Here is a 19,223-nt window from a genome sequence, read left to right as displayed (position 1 = left end):
ACTTTTTCATGTGTCTGTTAGCCATTTGTATGTCTTCATTGGAAAAGTGTCTGTTCATATCTTCTGCCCATTTTTTGATTTGTTTATTTGTTTCTCGTGTATTGAGTTTGAGAAGTTCTTTGTAGATCTTGGATACCAGTCCTTTATCTGTAGTGTCATTTGCAAATATATTCTCCCATTCCGTGGGCTGCCTCTTAGTTTTTCTGACTGTTTCCTTGGCTGTGCAGAAACTTTTAATCTTGATGAAGTCCCATAAATTCATTTTATCTTTTGTTTCTCTTGCCTTTGGGGATGTGTCATGAAAAAGGTTGCTTTGGCCGATGTCGTAGAGGTTGCTGCCTATGTTCTCCTCTAGAATTTTGATGGATTCCTGTCTCACATCAAGGTCTTTCATCCATTTGGAGTTTATTTTTGTGTATGGTGTGAGAGAGTGGTCAAGTTTCATTCTTTTGCATGTAGCTGTCCAATTTTCCCAGCACCATTTATTGAAGAGACTGTCTTTTTCCCACCGGATGTTTTTTCCTGCTTTATCAAATACTAGTTGCCCAAGGAGCCGAGGGTCCATTTCTGGGCTCTCTGTTCTGTTCTGTTGGTCTATGTGTCTGTTTTTGTGCCAGTACCATGCTGTCTTTGTGATCACAGCTTTGTAGTACAGCTCGAAATCCGGCATTGTGATGCCCCCAGCTTTGTTTTTCCTTTTCAACAGTTCCTTGGAGATTCGGGGCCTTTTCTGTTTCCATACAAATTTAAGGACTGTTTGTTCCAGTTCTTTGAAAAATGTCATTGGTATTTTGATCGGGATAGCATTGAAAGTGTAGATTGCTCTGGGTAGCATGGACATTTTAACTATGTTAATTCTTCCGATCCATGAGCATGGAATATCTTTCCATCTTTTTATGTCTTCCTCAATGTCTTTCAAGAGTGATTTATAGTTTCTAGAATATAGGTCCTTTACGTCTCTGGTTAAGTTAATTCCAAGGTAACGTATGGTTTTTGGTGCTATTGTAAATGGGATGGATTCCCTAATTTCTCTTTCTTCGGTCTCGTTATTCATGTATAGAAATGCAACTGATTTCTGAGCATTGATTTTGTATCCTGCCACGTTACTGAATTGTGAACAAGCTAATTTTTGATACCAAAGAACCAAAGGTAATATTGTCTTAATTTTTCAGAGTGAGTTCAGTTTGTTACATGTTATGATAATAAATATCTTTGGAAAAAAACAAGCATAAAGTAATGAACATGATCCAGAATGCATTAGCAAGCTGGAAACATTTTGGTCATTGTAGCTGAATGCTTTAAAACAGAACTCAGTAATACATGCTCTCTTTTCTGTAACATTTAGACAGTCTCTTTATAGGCTAGAATATGCTTATGGTTTATTTAGATTTAATATGAGTTGTAAGAATTGGGTATTTTGGGGGGTATGCAATCTTGATTAACTATATGACTGTAATTCATACTGTTTTTTTTCATTAAAAATGGGTAAGACTAATAAGATCAGTAGTGCCTCTTAACTATCTCCTGAATGTCCTTGTATTCTGATGTTTCTGGGATATTATATCAGATTCTGTAGAAGGTTAATAATAAAAAAGCAAAACTTGAAAAATGGTTGTTAGATTTAGTGAGTAGAGGGGGAATACTTGAGAGTGAAATTTTAGTTGAGTATAGGCAAGAGCCAGATAATGTTGTAGAATGATGAGGAAAAGATTAATCTGATTTCTTCTTATCTCTATAAGTTCTTTGTTTATTTCACTCTTACCCTGTTTTTATTAAACTTTGGTTTCTACAGGTCACAGCTTAAATGGAAAATGATTAATTCTTGCCATTTGAAATTGTAAGGACTTGGATTTGGTTTATGTAATAGAGTTGAAGAAATACTTGGCTAGTGAGTTCACTCACTCCCCAACTCATCTCCCCTTACCTTTCCATAGGGAGAGAAGACAAAGACTCTAAAATGATGGGAGAACTCCTGAGGTGAGCTGATTTTTTTCTCTTGTGAACATTTGCTGGACCCTGGGAATTTTTCCCTTTGAGGCACTTAACTGACTCAGGGCATGACCTGCAGATTGTACTTGATTTAGGCATTAAGATACTTACAGGGAAGAAGAAAAGCCATCAAAATGTTGTTGTGTGTTAGCAGTGTCAGGAGGCTGGAGACACAAACTGGAAACCTTAGGGGCTTCTTGGTTATATATAACTAGTTCACGCCATGTGACATTGGCTCAATTTTAGATCTGTAACAGCCGTGGAGATGAGAAAGACCAAAACTTCAAAAAGGCAGAGTGAAATCTAAGGGAGAGGGGGCCTGCCTTAAGCACTCCATTAGTCTTTCAGTCAAGATGTTTGCTAGATGATTAAGATGCCCAGCGTAGGGAGCTGAAGAGCTGGGCTGGAAACTTACGAATGTCTGAGCTGGAAGTCCTACAGTATTTCAGGATTGAGGAGAAAGAGACCAATTTGTTTCTCTCTCAGTAAGCTTGAGATGGCCATTCCTAAGCAAGTAGGCTGAAACAGATGTCCACTGAGACTTACTCTGAAATCCAGCTCTGACCTAGGTCAATTTCTGATTGGCTAGAATGATCAGCCTCTTATCCTAGCTGCATAACAGAGAAAAAGTGTGTGCATGGGGGAACCTTTCTGTCGAAAGATAAAATGATTGAGATCCTCCTCATTTCTTTTATACTCAGTGTCTGACACAAAATAAAATATTACTCTACATACAAAAATACATAAAAATACAATTGATGATCAGGAGGAGAAAGATGGAAACTAGTAGCAGACCAATAGATGATTCAGATATTAGAGTTACTAATCTATTCTTTGAAATTACTATGATTAATATACTACATACATTAGAGAAGATGGAAAAAAGTATGGAGAATTTCTTTAGGGAACTATACTCTGTAAAAAAAAAAAAGAAACATAGACAATCTAGAATAAGAAAAAATAATATATTTTTAAAGATTTTATTTATTTATTTATTTATTTGGAAAGAGAAAGGGAGAGCACAGAGGGAGAGTGAGAAGGAGAGCAGATTCCCCACTGAGCAGAGAGACCAATGTGGGGCTTGATCCCAGGACTCTGAGATCATGACCTGAGCTGAAGGCAGATGCCTTAACTCACTGAGCCACCTGGGTGCCCTACAATATGTTGAAGTAAGAACTCAATGAGTGGATTTAGGAGTATATTGGAGAGAAAAGTATACAGGAAAAGTGAATTGAAAGACAAGTCAATAAAAATATACAATATGAAGCATATAGAAAAAAATAGAAAAAAATTAATGGAGATGTGTGTGCAGAGGTCTAACATACATATAATAGGAGTCACAGAAGGAAAATGAGAGAAATTGGGGGGAAATTGTTACTTAAATTTTCCAAAGCATATGAAAGATATCAACTGAGAGATTCAGGAAAATCTGGGAATCCCAAGTTGAAGATAAACAAAGAAAAGCATACCCAAGTACATCATAAAATCTTCTGAAAACCAAATATAAAGATAAAAGTTAAAATCAGTACCTTTAAAAACAATTCACCAGGACTTAAATATAAGTTTTCAACAGAAAAGATGAAAACTAAAAGACAATGAAATAACATCTTTAAAATGTTGAAAGAAAATAACAGCCAACTTACAATTTTATACAAAAAAAGTTCTTAAAAAATGAAGATAAAGTTAGTTTCAGTCAAAGGAAAAAATGAGGGAATATGTCCCTAGGAGGCCACTTTTGTAAAACTATTCAGATAGAAAAAGGATTCCAAATGAAACATGGAAATACAAGAGGAAATTGTGAACTCCAGGGTAGTAAATGTGGGCCATATAAAACAGGGGTAATATTGCAGCAACATAATGTTTTATATCTTTCCATTATTATTCAGTTCAAAATGGTCCCTAATTTCTTAGGGAGTTGAATTCTACTATGGTCAGAGAATATTTCTGTATATGGGAAAAGAAAAAGGACTAAAAATCACTTTACTTACAACTTAAGAAGGTACAAAACAAAGACCAAATCAAAAGTAAGGAACATGTAAGGAAAGAAGTCATAAAGAGCAGAAATAAAAAATAATATAAAAGAAAAATCAACAAAGTTAAGCATTGGTATTTTGATAAAATTCATAAAATTAATAAACTTCTCACAATAGTGATCATGAAAAAAAAAGTCCCACAAATTTTCAAAAGTGAAAATGTATAGATCATAATACATCAAATGGGATATAACATGAACACTTTCCCAATAAATTTGATGATTTGGAGGAGATGGATTAGTAATTCAAAAACCTGACAGCTTAATAAATTTGCCACAAGAAGAAGGGGAGCTCGGCTGGCTCAGTTGGTGGGGCATGTGACTCTTAATCTCAGGGTTGTGCGTTCAAGCCGCAGATTGGGTGTGGAGATTATATAAAAAAAAAATAAAGTCTTAAAAAGAATAGTTGTGCAAATCTTTGGGGGCACCTGGGTGGCTCAGTCAGCTAAGCGGCAGACTCTTTTTTTTATTGCTATTTTTTAAGATTTTATTTATTTATTTGAGAGAGAGTGAGAGAGAGAGGATGAGCAGAAGGAGGGGCAGAGGGAGAAGGAGAAGCAGACTCCCCACTGAGCAGGGAGCCTGACTCGGGGCTTGATTCCAGGATCCTGGGATCATGATCTGAGCCAAAGGCAGATGCTTAACCAACTGAGCCACCCGTGTACCCCGTGGCTGACTCTTGATTTCCATTCAGGTCATGATCTCCAGATTGTGAGATCGAGCCTGGCATTCAGCTCCATGCTGGGTGTGGACCCTTCTTAAGATTCCCCCTCTTGCCCTCCCCTCCTGCTCATGCTCTCTCTCTCTGTAATTGATAGATAGATAGATAGATAGATAGATAGATAGATAGATAAAATTTACCTTTAAATTTACCATAAAAAGAAACAGAAAATGTATGCAGTCAGATATATATTTTAAAAATGGATTCTTAATTAAAATGTTCTCATAATCAAATTCTTAGGCCAAGATGGTTTCACTGGCGAATTCTTCCAAACATTTAAGAAAGACATAACAGCACTATTACACAAATTCTTCCAGGGAATAGAAAGAAAGGGAACGATTTCTAACTCTTTTTAAGAGGCACCATAACATGGATTATAAAATTGTGAAAGATGTAGTAAAGGAAACCAAGTGTTTTCATTAATATTGATGCAGAAGGAATACTAACAAAGCTAACATAGCAATACATAAAAGAAATGTGGTAACCAAGAAGAGTTTATTTCAGATATGCAAGGATGGTTTAACATTAGAAAATCACTCAGTGTAATTCATCACATCAACAAACTATAGGAAAACAACAAGAATTTACAAGAAGATTTAGCAATGCCCCTGAATATGAGTTTAATATGCATAATTTTATAAATATTTCTATATACCAGAAGCAAATGGAAAATGAAATTTAAACATTATCATTTATAATAACGTTTAAAGAATCATAGATCTAGCAACTGATGTAATAAAACATGTGCAAACACTTCTGTAGTCAAACTATAAAATACTGAGAGAAATTAAGGAAGATCTAAACAAATGGAGACATAGCCCATGTTTACAGATGGAATACTCAATATTGTTAGAATATTCTGCCCAAAGTAATGAATCATGGAACTTTACATCAAAAACTAGGGATGTACTGTATGGTGACTAACATAATATAATAAAAAATTATTATAAAAAAAAAGAATATTCTGCCCAAATGAATCTACAAATCTAGTGTGATCCTAATAAAAAATATGAGCATGCTTTTTGTTAAATGAGAATTAGAAATGCAAAGAGCCAAGAATAGCTAAAGTATTCTTGGAGGAGAACGTAGCTGAAGGATTTACTTTGCCAGATATCAAAATTTATTATGAAATTATAGTAACTAAGACAGCATGGCTTTGGTAACAGGATAGACAAACTGACAATTAGAATAGAGTTTGGTTTTAGACTCACGTATATGGTCACTTGACTTAAGATAAAAGTATAAAAAAGCACAGTGAAGAAGGAATAGTCTTTTCAATAAATAATGCTGAGTCAATTGAATATCCTTATGAAAAATATGTGCTTGGCCCTCCATACTTTATAGAAAATAATCAAATTCAAATGGATTATATATTTAAATGGAAAAGACAAACAATACAGCTTTTAGAGGAAAAGTGAGGTGATTAACTTTGTGATCTTAAAGCAGGCAAAGACTTTCAAAGAGAGCACAAGAAGAAAGTTTTGTTGTTATTTCCTATTATAACATTATTATCCCATGGAATGAATATTTCACTTCCCTGAATGAAATATTTCATATATTTGTACATATTCTTATCTACCATAAGCTCTAGTAATTAGATCTTTTTAAAGAATGAATTTTACTGTGTCATCGTCACTTTTTTTAAAAAAACAGTTTTTTAAATTTTTTAAAATTTTTAATTGAAGTATAGTTGACTTACATTACTATATTAGTTTCAGGTGTACAATACATGACTTGACAATTATATCCATTACAAAATCCTCACCATGACAAATGAAACCACTAATCCATCACCATGCAAAGTTATTAGTAACGTTATTGGCTATATTCCCATGCTGTGTTTTTAATCCCATGATCTATTCACCTTATAACTGGAAATCAGTACCTCTTAATCCCCCCTACCCGTTTTGCCTAAGCCCCTAGCCCAGTCCCTTCCTGCAACCACTAGTTTGTTCTCTGTATTTATGAGCTTGTCTCTGCTTTTTTGTTTGTTCACTTGTTTTGATTTTTTTTAGATTTCACATAGAAGTGAAATCATATGGTATTTTCTTTGTCTGATTCATTTCACTTAGCATAATACCCTTCAGGTCCATTCATCGATCCGTGTTGTTATGAATGACAATTACGGCTTAGTAATATTCCTGTGTGTATATGTGTGTGTATTGCATCTGTTTATGTACATTTAGGTTGCTTCCATATCTTGGCTATTGTAAATAATGCTGCAACAAGCATAAGAATGCATGTATCTGTTTGAATTAGTGTTTTTGTTTTCTTTCTTTTTTAAGATTTTATTCATTTATTTGAGAGATAGGCAGAGCATGAGCGGGGGGGGGGGCAGAGAGAGAAGGAGAGGGACAAGCAGACTCCTTGCTGAGAGGTGAGCCCGATATTTTGCTTGATCCCAGGACACTAAGATTATGACCTGAGCCGAAGTCAGATGCTTCGGCAACTGAGCCACCCAGGCTCCCCATTTTCTTTGATTAAATATGCAGAAGTGGAATTACTGAATTATATAATGCTATTTCTATTTTTAATTTTTTGAGGAACCTCCATATTGTATTTGGCTGCACCATTTACATTCTCACCAACAGTGCATGAGGGTTGCCTTTCGCCACATCATTGCCGACACTTGCCATTTCTTGTCTTTTTGATACTAACCATTCTTACGTGTGTGAGATGATACTGGATTATGGTTTTGATTTGCATTTCCCTGATGATTAGTGATGTTGAGCATCTTTTCATGTGTTTGTTGGTCATCCATATGTCGTCTTTGGAAAAATGTCTATTTAGGTCTTCTGCCAATTTTAATCAGATTAAGTTGCATGAGTTGTATGAGTTCATTATATATTTTGGATATTAAGTCCTTGCCATGTATAACATTTGCAAATATCTTCTCCCATTCCGAAGGTTGCCTTTTGTTTTGTTGATGATTTCTTTTGCTGTACAAAAGCTTTTTAATTTGATGTAGTTCTAATTGTTTATTTTTGCTTTTATTTTCCTTGCAAAAACAAAAAATTTTGAAACAAAATGGTAATTCGGTTCATATCCAAATCAAGAGCCTCTGTAAAAGCTTCAAAATAATTGTACCAAGAATATAAAAAGAACTTTTAGAAATCAATAAGAAAAAGGCAGATAAACCAATAGACATATGAACAAGGCTTGAGCAGACCATTTACAATAAAAGATACTCAAATAGCCTATAAACTTATAAAATATATCAAGCTCATTCGTCATCAGGGAAGGGCAAGCCAGGAACCACCATATAACAGTGCTGTGCTAGGTCTACCAGGTACATAACCAACAGAAATGTATGCATAGCTTTATCAAAAGCCATAAATTAGGTTAGCTTAGTAACACTACTCATAATAGTAAAAAAATGGAAAACTCCTCAAGAGCCTGCCAAGAATAGAATGGATCAATGAATTATGATAGCATCACAGAACAGAATGCTGTATAGTATCCTACTGCTGACAAGTGTCCACCTCAGGACTTCATTCAGAAATGTGTAGTTGCTTCTAGATTGTGTCTAATACAGTTGAAACACACATTTCAGAATGAAGCAAGAGGCCTGGTCTGGGTAACTCAGAGAGGACACCGTGCATCTCTCTGGTGAGGTGTTTGGCCTATGAGACCAAACACCTGTACATTGCCAATTCTGCCTTCATTATTCCCATGTAGCTCACCAGTGCTTGAGTAGAGTTTGGCTTCATGTCAGCTAAGACTTGGATAATATGTCCCTTTAGTCACAGAGGGACCGAAAGTGATCAGTCTCTCCAACCACTTCAGTGGTGTTTACCCAGTGGTTTTATTCAGTTGGGATAGATTTAAAGTATTTTTAATTTGAAACTTTTTTTTTGGATGGGCAGATAGGGCTGGAAAACATACCCTCGGATGTTTGAAGAAAGCAATCTAGTGTGAGGAGTCTTGCATTAAAAATCTGTCCCTGAGGCTGAAATTGCTATTTTGGTATGCTTTAATGTGGCATCTAACATGCAGCGAGGAAAAAAAAAATGAGGGAGGATTGGTTTTCGTCTGTGACAACGAATTAGACATAAAACCTTGATCATTAACTTCAGTCTACAGTCAAATCAAGTTTTGTAGTGTCTTTTTAGGGGTCAGGAAATTCTACCACCAAATAAAATATTTTTCTTTTATCCACATTACCATACTACTGACAAGTCTTCACCTCAGAACTCATCATTCAGAAATGTGTAGTTGTTTCCAGAGTGTGTCTAAGACTGCTGGAACATGCATTTCAAAAGAAATGGGAGGCCCAGTCTGGGTGACTCCATGGAGGGTGCGGTGCTCCTCTCTAGTGAGGGTTTGGCCTGTGAGAGGTGATGTTCCTGTATTTGCCAATTCAGCCTTTGTTATTCCCACATGGCTCACCAGTATCTGAGCAAAGTTCGGCCTTGTGTTAGCTGGGGACTTGAGTGGTGTGTCCCTTTAGTCACAGAGTGACCAGAGTGATCAGTCTCTCCAGCAACTTTAATGATGTTTTGATACTAAAAAAAATAGTTTCTAAGATTAATCATATTGACTCATTTTTTAAAGCATATTTTTCACAGTCCCTGGCCTAGAATGGATATGTTACTACTGGGCATCAGCAATCACAGACTTGGCTATTTTAGCAAAGCTGGGAGAAGGTAGTGCTCGTGGCCAAATTAGTTGCCCGAGTTATTAAGAGTTGGAGTAAGTCCTGTTATAGTCAGGGTTAGGTTCCTCCTGCTTACCACTGTTCCTGGCAGTGCCATTCGTTGTGGCTGACGGGCCTCTAGGACTTAGGAAACCTGAGACTGTAATGGGAGAGGGGAGGTCCAGGTCCTCCCAGAAAGGAGATGTCTCAGAGTAACCTCATGTGGCCTACATGTGCCTGGCCCCTGTGCCAGTCTGCACTCAGATGAAGTACCACTTAATCCTTCCCATGTCTGCATGAAGTTGCTTGGCCTCAAACAGGGAAGGTGCACTCAGGACATTGGAGCTATTTATCATGGTTTCAGAGCAGGTTCAGCTGTCTTCACTTCCCACTTATTATGTAACTCCCGCAGAACAGGCAGATAGTCTCTCCAAATAGAATAAGGGGTGGGGGAGACAATGGAGGAGAAACAGAATTATTCCCAGGTAGACTATTATTGGCTGGGGATTAACCACAGGAGATCAAAAAGTTTTAGAGATGGAAAGATCTTAGATATAAAATCATCTTTTAGTCTATATGTATAAAAGCAAGGACTCAAATAATTGAAGTGACTTATCCAAGGTCAAAGAGATAGCATTGTCAGGATTAAGATTTTTTTTTTCCCCAAAGGTTAAGATTTCACTCTTTCTCTCACTCTCTACCTATTTATACGTACATTACAAACCTACCTTTGGGTTTCAGTTAAGATAATTATATTATTCTCAAAATCCCCATTATGTACTCATAGTACTGAAATTATGTAATTTTGAGTAAACTTTTTCCCCCCAGGCTTATTTGTTAGGTCCAAGGATTGTTTCCTTTTGGCTACAACAAATCCATCATTCCTGAGTTTCTCCACCTTAAAAATGAAGGAATTTTTTTTTCATCCCTGTATTTGCCTGGCAGAATCCTCACTCGAAAACAAACAAGCTGTTAATCGGTGAATAAAAGGAGAGAGAAAAATCTTCAGAAATTATGTTTAGCCCCATCTGGCCTTAGAAAAACATGGGAATTGGTGATCAAGTACATTCAGCAGGATGGCTGCCTTTCAAGGGAAACAATATCTGGATATTTCTATGTCTAGACCACAGAGGAAAAATGCTTCCTTGGTAATTAACCCATTGAAAACAGAACAGCCCACGTGGCTCTGAGAAACACAGGGAAGAGCTGGAAGGATGCATTCACTGAAAATTCAGCCCACAGATGTGAAAGTTTGTTCCCCAGTCTGTATTTCAGCATTTTAGATCCAGAGTTTATATAAAGAATGAATAGGGAAAGGTAAGAAGTTATATTTTTTTTCTTAACCAGCCAATGGTATTTTTCACTTTACTATTCGCATTTTGCTCCCTATTTGCATACCACTGCTAAGGATCTTGTGACAAACCTCCATTTTCTTGGCGCATAAAGCAGGGACCCTGCAGCCGAGGCCTTAAGGACATTTCATTAAGAATTGAAAGATAAGGTTACTTAGATAAGTGGTTTGTCTGGGTCCTGGAGGGGAAATTTATGTGAACCCTGGTAGGATTATAAATCTTGATTCGATGTAATAATCTCAGTCTTTGAGTTCTGTTTTATCATTTGCAAAAGCTGGATGTGAATTGATATGCATCATTACCCAACTATATAATTTATTTTTAAGGAATACTTTGCAGCATAGGCCAAAGAATAACCCAGATTGCAATGAGATATTTTGAATTTCTTGTGGGCATATTACACATTAACGGTCACAGAAAGTCAAAGAGTTCCTTTTACATTCAAGTTTCCTCAGTATAATCTTGCATATTCTTTCCATAAGCATTTATTATACAATAGAACCATTGGCCAGTGTGTGTTGAAGATAGTTGAAAAAGGATTTTTACAAACTTTAGTTAACTAAAAAATGGAATAAAATCACTCAAACTAATCTCCTAGTTACTTTTTTTTTTTTTTTTTTTTTTTTTTTTACATTCTCTTCTGAGCCTTTTCCATATTCAGGCATAATTGTAGGAATCTCTAGTGGAGCATGAGTCCATTCATGATGTAAACTTTGTCTTTTCAGCCTCTTCACTTTGTGTCTTCTCTCCTGCCTACCTCCTGTGAAAGGCACCCCTCTCTCTACCATATAGCTCTTCATCTAGGGCCTTTCACCTTTACCTGGAGTCTTCTTATTCTATACCATCCCCCCATCTCCTCTCCTTTTACCTGTCAAACTTCTGCTCACACTTTTAAGCTTTTGCATTGCATCCTCCAAGAGTTCTTCCTGAAACTCCATGACTCTTTCCCTTTCCTGTTTCTCTTTTTCTTAGTCTCATCTCCTGTCTTCTCCCACAGATTATATTAGATGCTCTTCCTTGGTAAACTTAAAAGAATGCTTGACAATTTTTATCCATGTACTGACTATATTAGATTTTAATGTTCTATTTCTATGTCTGTCTCTCCAAATAAAATGTAAGCACTTTGAGAGGAAGAATCATCTTATTGATGTTATATCTTTAGTGCCTGTGTCAATGTCTGCCAAATAGAAAGGGTTCTATAAAGTTTGTTGAATGAACCAATGATGAGACTTCATATATAGTGCTGAATGAAAAATACAGACTCTTCCCTCAAGGAGTTTATTATCTAGTAGAGAAACAGACAATACATACACAATTAGAAATTATGCTAATGCAATGATGGAAACAAAAAGTTTTAAGATAGAGGATAATAGAGCAGAAGTGCCCTAGATGGGAAATTATAAATGTTAGGCTTTAGTTACAAACAAACAGTGGAATCCACTGTGGTTAGTTCTAGGAGAAAAGGAATTTATCAACATATAGAAGATGGCTCACAGAGTCTTTGGGAAAATTAGGGAGCCAGGGACAATACCCAACCACACTGAAGGAGGCTACTTTAGCAAAAGAAGCTAGCCACCTTAATTCGGCTCCCAAACAAGAGTTTTAACCAACCCCCCACCTACACAGTGATGCTCAAGGTGGGCTGTCAGAATGTTCACAATTACTATTCTGCAGAGCTTGTCATTTCTGTCACCTGTTTTCTGATAAGTGAGTTGTAGTGAGACATGTTGTTTTTTTCTCATTGGAAGGCTAACTCTGCTGCAAGTGGCTAGCAATTTCTGGATCACAGACCTGCATTCCAGCTGCCATAACAGCTGGGAAGTTGAATTCTGATATCTGCCTTGGAGAGGCAAGGTTCATAATGTGGGAATCACCTGCATTATGAGAATTTCTATTGATTCAAAAGAATATTAAAGAGATGCTAAACAGCCACAGGTATATAGTCACTGCCTATTAAGGAAGAACTCTCTGAGAAGGTAATGTTAAAATTGATAACCTGAAGTATGACAAAGAGGTCAGTAATAAAAACAAAAAACAGAGATTAGAAGAAAACGAAGAATGTTCATTTATGGCAGGGAACTACCCAGCAGTAGCCAAAAACTGAAGGAATTCTATGTAGCCAAAGAGTGGTGAGTAATGGAAAAAGGGAGCCATGATGAGATTGGAGAAAATACCAATTAGGAAAAGCCTGGTGGGAGAGGTGAAGGAGTTTCTATTCAATTCTAAATTCAGTAGGAAGCCCTTAAAGGTTTGAAGCTAGGGGGTTCAGATGATCCAATTTATACTTTACAAAGTTTATACTGACTTTTACGTGGAGAATAGAATGGAAAAGGCAAAAGAGGGAACAGGAAGACTAGGAAGGAGGTTATAGGAATTGTCCAGGTGAGAGATGATTATGGCTTAGACTGGGGTGTTGGCAGTGGCTATAGAGACTTTAATTATTTAAGTTATAATTTGGAGGTAAAATGTCTGTACTTAATGCTAATATATATTGTGGGTGGCTGGTGATAAAGAAGATATTGGGAAGGACTCCTAGATTTCTACTTTTAGAACTGTTGGATAAATTCCAAAAATGGGGAATAGTGGAAAGGGATTATATTTGGGAGAGGAGGGTGTTGGTTGAATTTCAAGAATTTCCTTTGGGACATTGTAGTAGATGCTGAGATTTACCACCCAGATCCCCCTTCAATGAAGAACTTGTTGCCCCACCTATGAGAGCATTATCAAAAGACAGTCTCTATCTGTCATCCCCTTTAGGGATTATTTCAGAAAGCCACCTCACACATGTCATGCTGTTGCTGGGGATGTGGGGATGGGTACATCCAGTGACTCATAACAGCCTGGCCATCTTGCTCCAACAGGGGACAATCTTTATGGTTCATCTAGTTCTACAGCTCTAATGGGCTTGGCCAATGCTGTTGCTAGGCATACTTCTTCCGCTTTTCATACTTGCTTTCTGTGATTATTGATTACAAGAGCACTATGGTAAATATCCTGTATGCTAAACACTGCCTCATAATCCATGTCCCAGAAAATAATAACCTGTGAAGTTGGTACCAAAAGTGATTAAAGGCTGAGTAATCCCATCACTGGTGGAAGGTAGGACACAAAGAGTCCTGATTCTACCATCTAATTTTTGAAAGTATACTGGTGGTGCACTGGGACCATATAGCAGTATAAGGGACTCCGTTAGTTGGTCTCATGTATCAGGCATTTGAGAAATGTGGGAAGTGAGAATTAAAATAACATGAATTGGGTGGCTTATTACTAAGCTCAACTGATGCTCTGAATACAGACAACAAAATACTTAGAGCATTTTAGAGGGCTTCCTTGGAGTTATACAAGGAGTTTCTAACCTCTTATGGGGAGAGGGTGGAGAAAACAGAACCTAGCTGAGGGCTTAATTGGCTGACCCCAAAGAAGGGAATTTTAAACCCCTAATCAAGGTGGGTCTGCTCTGCCAGTCAGTGCACTGGTGAGGAAAGAATAAAACTTAATACATTGGATAGGAACATCTGGATTTATAATATGGAGATAAAAATTTATGACTTGTTAGCATAATAAAAATTTATGACTTGTTAGGTAACATTGGAAATCATAAGCAAGATTATTGCCACCCTAGTAAGTGAGGGTAGATATAGAAGAAATGTGCTCAGGACTGATGTCTAGAGAAAGTCAAACCGTAAAGTTTGAATAGAGAAAGAGTATCTTGCAAAGGAGACTGAAAGGAAAGTACCAAAGAGCTAAAAGGAAAACTGGGGGATTGTGTATTATGGAAATTGAGACACAACAGAGTTTCACAAAAATATAAAAAGAAAGCGAGGAAGTATATGTAATGCCGCTAAAAGGTTGATGAATCTTAAGTACATTTAGCTAAGTGAAAGAAATCATGCTCAAAAGCTATATGCCATTTGATAACATTATATGACATTCTTGCCAAGGTAAAACTAAGGGAAAGACAACAGATAAATGATTGCCAGGGTTGAGCATTAGAGTGAGTTTACTACACTCCAAATGGTATGGGGGATTTGGGGAGATGATAGAATTATTCTGTGTCTTAACCGTATTGGTATATGTGTTTCTCAAGACTTGCAGAACTCTGCTACAACCACACATATCGTATCAGTAGTTTGATAGTTTTTAGTGCTGTGTTGTATTCCATTGTATGAATAGATCACAATTTGTTTATCCATTCCCCATTTGAGGAATATTTGGGTTGTTTTAAATTGCTGGTGACATTAATTAAATGACTTGTGTATTGGTTTTGGGGTAAACAAAATGTTACTGGGTCATATGATAATTGTACATTTAACTTTATAATAAACTCCCAAACTGTTTTCATTCTGAGCTATTTTGCATTTCTACTAACAAGGTATGAGATTTCCAGATTCCTTAAATCCTTGCCAGTACTTGACACTGTCAGATTTAAAAAAAAAATAGCCTTTATAAAAAAATGTGCATGGGTATCTCATTGTGGTTTAAAATGACTATGAACATAGTTTCATGTACTTATTTGCCATAAATTTACCTTTCCTGGTTGTGTCTGTTTTGTCCATTTTTATTGGATTATATTCTTAATATTTATTTTTGAGAGTTCTTTTTGTAATTTAGATATAAATCCTTTATTAAATACGTGATTTACAAGTATTTTCTCCCAGTCTATAGTTAGCTGTTTCATTTTCTTACCCAGTCCTTTAAGGAGAAGTTTGTAATTTTGATGATATTTACTCTGCATATATAATTCTTTGTAGACAGTTTTTATCTTTTTCATTTTAAAGATGTCACTCCATTGTTTTTGGCTTTTCTAGTTTTTAAATGAGAAGTCTGCTGTAATTTTGCTGCAATCCTATATGTAATGTGTCTTCTCTGACTTCCTCCAGGATTTCCTGCCAAGATTATGTCATGTCATTTCTTTTTAAAAAATTCTCTGTGGTGCTTTTAAGCTTCTTTATTATGTAGTTTGGTGGCTGTCAAGAATTTTGAAAAATTTTCAGCAAAATCTTAAGTATTTTTCTTTTCTGTTTCTGACATTTCAGTTATACTTATTTAGACTTTTTGTTTGTATGTTCTGTCCTTTTTTCTTTTTAAATTCTCTCTTTTTAATCTTTGTTCTTTAGTTTGGATAATTTTTATTGATTTATCTTCATGATTATTGATTAGTTGTGTCAGCTCGACTGACGAGCTTTTTGAAGGCATTCCTGTAGTCATGATTCAGATTTTTCATTAGCTGGTATATTGAATGTAGTAATGTTTTCTCTATTAATATTTATTAAAAATGAGATTGTTCTAAATTTCTTTTCTTGTACTGTCCTGTTTGCTTTTCCAAGCCTCACAAAACAAAATGGCAAATTTCTTTCATTCAAAGAGCCAGTTTGTGTTATATAGGCATTACTTGTTCCATGGAGTTTTTCTAAACCTTTCTTGTAAATTTATCTTGTTCTGGTGTTACTTTGGGGAAGACTTTTTTTGAAGTGAAATTCACATAACATAAATTAACCATTTAAAAGTACTATTCAGTTGTATTTAGGGTACAATTCAGTAGTATTTAGTATATTCACAAATTTATGTAACTACCAGCTCTTTTTAGTTTCAAAACTTTTTCATCACCTCATAAAAACATCTCCTACCCATACTGAGTCATCACTCTCCCTCCCCTCTCTCCAAATCCTCTGATAACCTCCTTAGTGTACCTTCTGTCTTGATTGATTTGCTTATTCTGGATATATCCTATAAAGGGAATCAGGTAATATATGATATTTGTGTCTGACTTCTTCCATTTAGCATAATGTTTTTGAGGTTGAGCCAACTTGTAGCATGTACTTCATTCCTTTTTATGGCTGAATAATATTCCATTGTTTGTATATACCACATTTTGTTTAGCCATTTATCTATTGATAGACATTTGGGTTATTTCTACCTTTTGACCCTTATGAATAATGCTGCTATAAAATTTTGTGTACAAGTTTCTATGTGGACATGTTTTTATTTCTCTTGAAATGAAATACACCTAGAAGGGGAATTATTGGGTCATATGGTAATTATATACTTAAATTTTTGAGAAACAACCAAACTGTTTTCTACAGCATGATGCACCATTATAAATATTCACTAGCAATATATGAGGGTTCCAATTTTTTCATGTCCTTGTCAGTACTTGTTATTTTCCATTTTCTTGATTAAATCCATCCTAATGGGTGTGAAGTGGTATCTGATTGTGGTTTCGATTTGCATTTCCTTAATGACAGATGATGCTGAATACCTTTTCATGCGCTTTTTGGCCATTTATAGATCTTTAGAGAATTATCTATTCAAGTCCTTTGTTGATTTAAAGTTGTGTTGCTTGTCTTTTTGCTGTTGAGTTGCAAGAATTCTTTACAGAATCTGGATATTAAGCCATTATCAGATATATGATTTATAATTTTTTTTCTCTCATTCTGTAAGTTATAGGAAAGATTTTTGATTAATGATTAACACCTATTTTTCTGTAGTGGTGGAAGTATTTTCAAGTTGTCTGTATGTTCTTGAGTTAACTTTATTTTTTCTACTAGAATGTATTTTTGTCGATTTCATTAAATTTAAAAAATATAGTTCTATAAAATTTGTATTATTCTCTGATGATAGTATTAATGTCTTCTCTGTCTCAGTGACCCTTTATTGTTCCTAATATTTTTTATTTGTGTATTTTTGTGAGTAACACATTCTTGTTTTTTTTTTTAAATTTTAATGTTTTTTTATTATATTATGTTAGTCACCATACAGTACATCCCTAGTTTCTGATGTAAAGTTCGATGATTAATTAGTTGCGCATAACACCCAGTGCACCATGCAATACGTGCCCTTCTTACTACCCATCACCAGTCTATCCCATTCCCCCACCCCCCTCCCCTCTGAAGCCCTCAGTCTGTTTCTCATAGTCCATAGTCTCTCATGCTTCATTACATTCTTGGTTTTATGAATTTTTTCTCTTTTGTCTTTGATTTCCACTTCATTATTCTCTATTCTTGTATTATTTCTTTCCTTCTACTTTCTTTAAGTATGTTTTTCTTCCAGTCTCTTAATTTGATTGCTTAAATCATTATTTTCAAATACTCTTGTTTAATAATAAATATGCTTCAAGGCTTAAGGTTTATATATACTAATTTAGCAACATCCTGAAATTTTATACGTGTTTTTATTTTAAATAGAAAATGTATTAATTTATAATTATTACTTTATTAAATTTATCAGTATATTTTGTCATTATCTGTGTTCCCCAATGTGTAGTTTAACTTTTGCTTTCCTTATGTGTTTACTTTTCTTCATGCTTATTTTTTTTCTTTTTGCTTAATCATATCCAAATGTAATATCCTAATTTAGTAGTGGTTAGAAGAGGGGTAGGGATAAAGACTCTTTAATTTTTGTATTTTTAAAGTTTTGTCTTTGTTTTGTGTTCACAGTTAAAGGTACAACTGAAACCTGTTTTCAATCTACATGTGTTCAAGCTTCTAAAATTATTCTTCATATATTTTAACAACTTTTAATTTTTTTTCCTTTTTATGCATGGAGCCCAACACAGGGCCTGAACTCATAACCCTGAGTTCAAGACCTGAGATGAGATCAAAAGTTGGACGTATTGCATGGTGCACTGGGTGTTATACGCAAATAATGAATCATGGAACTTTACATAAAAAACTAGGGATGTACTGTATGGTGACTAACATAAAAAAAAAAAAAGAGAGTTGGATGCTTAACCAACTGAGCCACCCAGGCACCCCACAACTTTTAATATTTTTAAAGTCTCCTTATCTTTCTGTTGAGCATTCTGGATAAATTCTTCAGTACAATCTATAATTTTACTAATTCTCTCTTTGATTGTGTTCAGTATAGAATTCCTTCCATTTGAGATTAAAACATAATTTATTTTCAGTTTTTAAAAGGTGTCTAATTCATCCTTTTCCAAAGTCACACATTTTAGTCAGACTGTAATATTGTTTTATTCAGAATGAATTCACATTGATTTTTTTGGTTACCTTTCTTTTTCACTAATAATCTTCACATGTTTTGCAATTTTATTTTGCAGGCCTTTTTTTTTTTCCTTTATGCAATGTCATACTTTCAGTTTCTTTTTTCTTAATTTTATTTTATTATGTTATGTTAGTCACCATACAGTATATCATTAGTTTTTGATGTAGTGTTCCATGATTCATTGTTTGCGTATAACACCCAGTGCTCCATGTAATATGTGTCCTCCTTAATACCCATCACCGGGGTAACCCAACCCCACACCCACTTCCCCTCTAAAACCCTCAGTTTGTTTCCCATTGTCCATAGTCTTTCATGGTTCGTCTCCCCCTCTGATTCCCCTCCTTTATTTTTCCCTTTCTTCTCCTAATGTCCTCCATGCTATTTCTTATGTTCCACATATAAGCGAAACCATACGATAATTTTCTTTCGCTGCTTGACTTATTTCACTTAGCGTAATCCCCTCCAGTTCCATCCATGTCAACGCAAATG

The 19,223-nt window shown here is 35.4% G+C and overlaps 1 long non-coding RNA gene across 2 annotated transcripts in view; it reads left to right on the top strand.

Moving 5' to 3' along the window:
* LOC103673252 overlaps window positions 1–19,223 on the top strand; it is a 428,647-nt gene that overhangs the window by 154,120 nt on the left and 255,304 nt on the right. For both annotated transcript variants that reach the window (XR_571351.2, XR_005832156.1), the window contains exon 3: window positions 1,935–1,977. This is a non-coding gene — a long non-coding RNA (uncharacterized LOC103673252). The remainder of the gene's footprint in view (window positions 1–1,934; window positions 1,978–19,223) is intronic.

The sequence above is a fragment of the Ursus maritimus genome, unplaced genomic scaffold (assembly GCF_017311325.1).
Source record: "Ursus maritimus isolate PB19 unplaced genomic scaffold, ASM1731132v1 scaffold_4, whole genome shotgun sequence".
Classification (NCBI taxonomy): domain Eukaryota; kingdom Metazoa; phylum Chordata; class Mammalia; order Carnivora; family Ursidae; genus Ursus; species Ursus maritimus.
The sequence above is the reverse complement of the archived record's forward strand: the minus strand, read 5'-3'. Positions and strand labels throughout refer to the sequence as shown.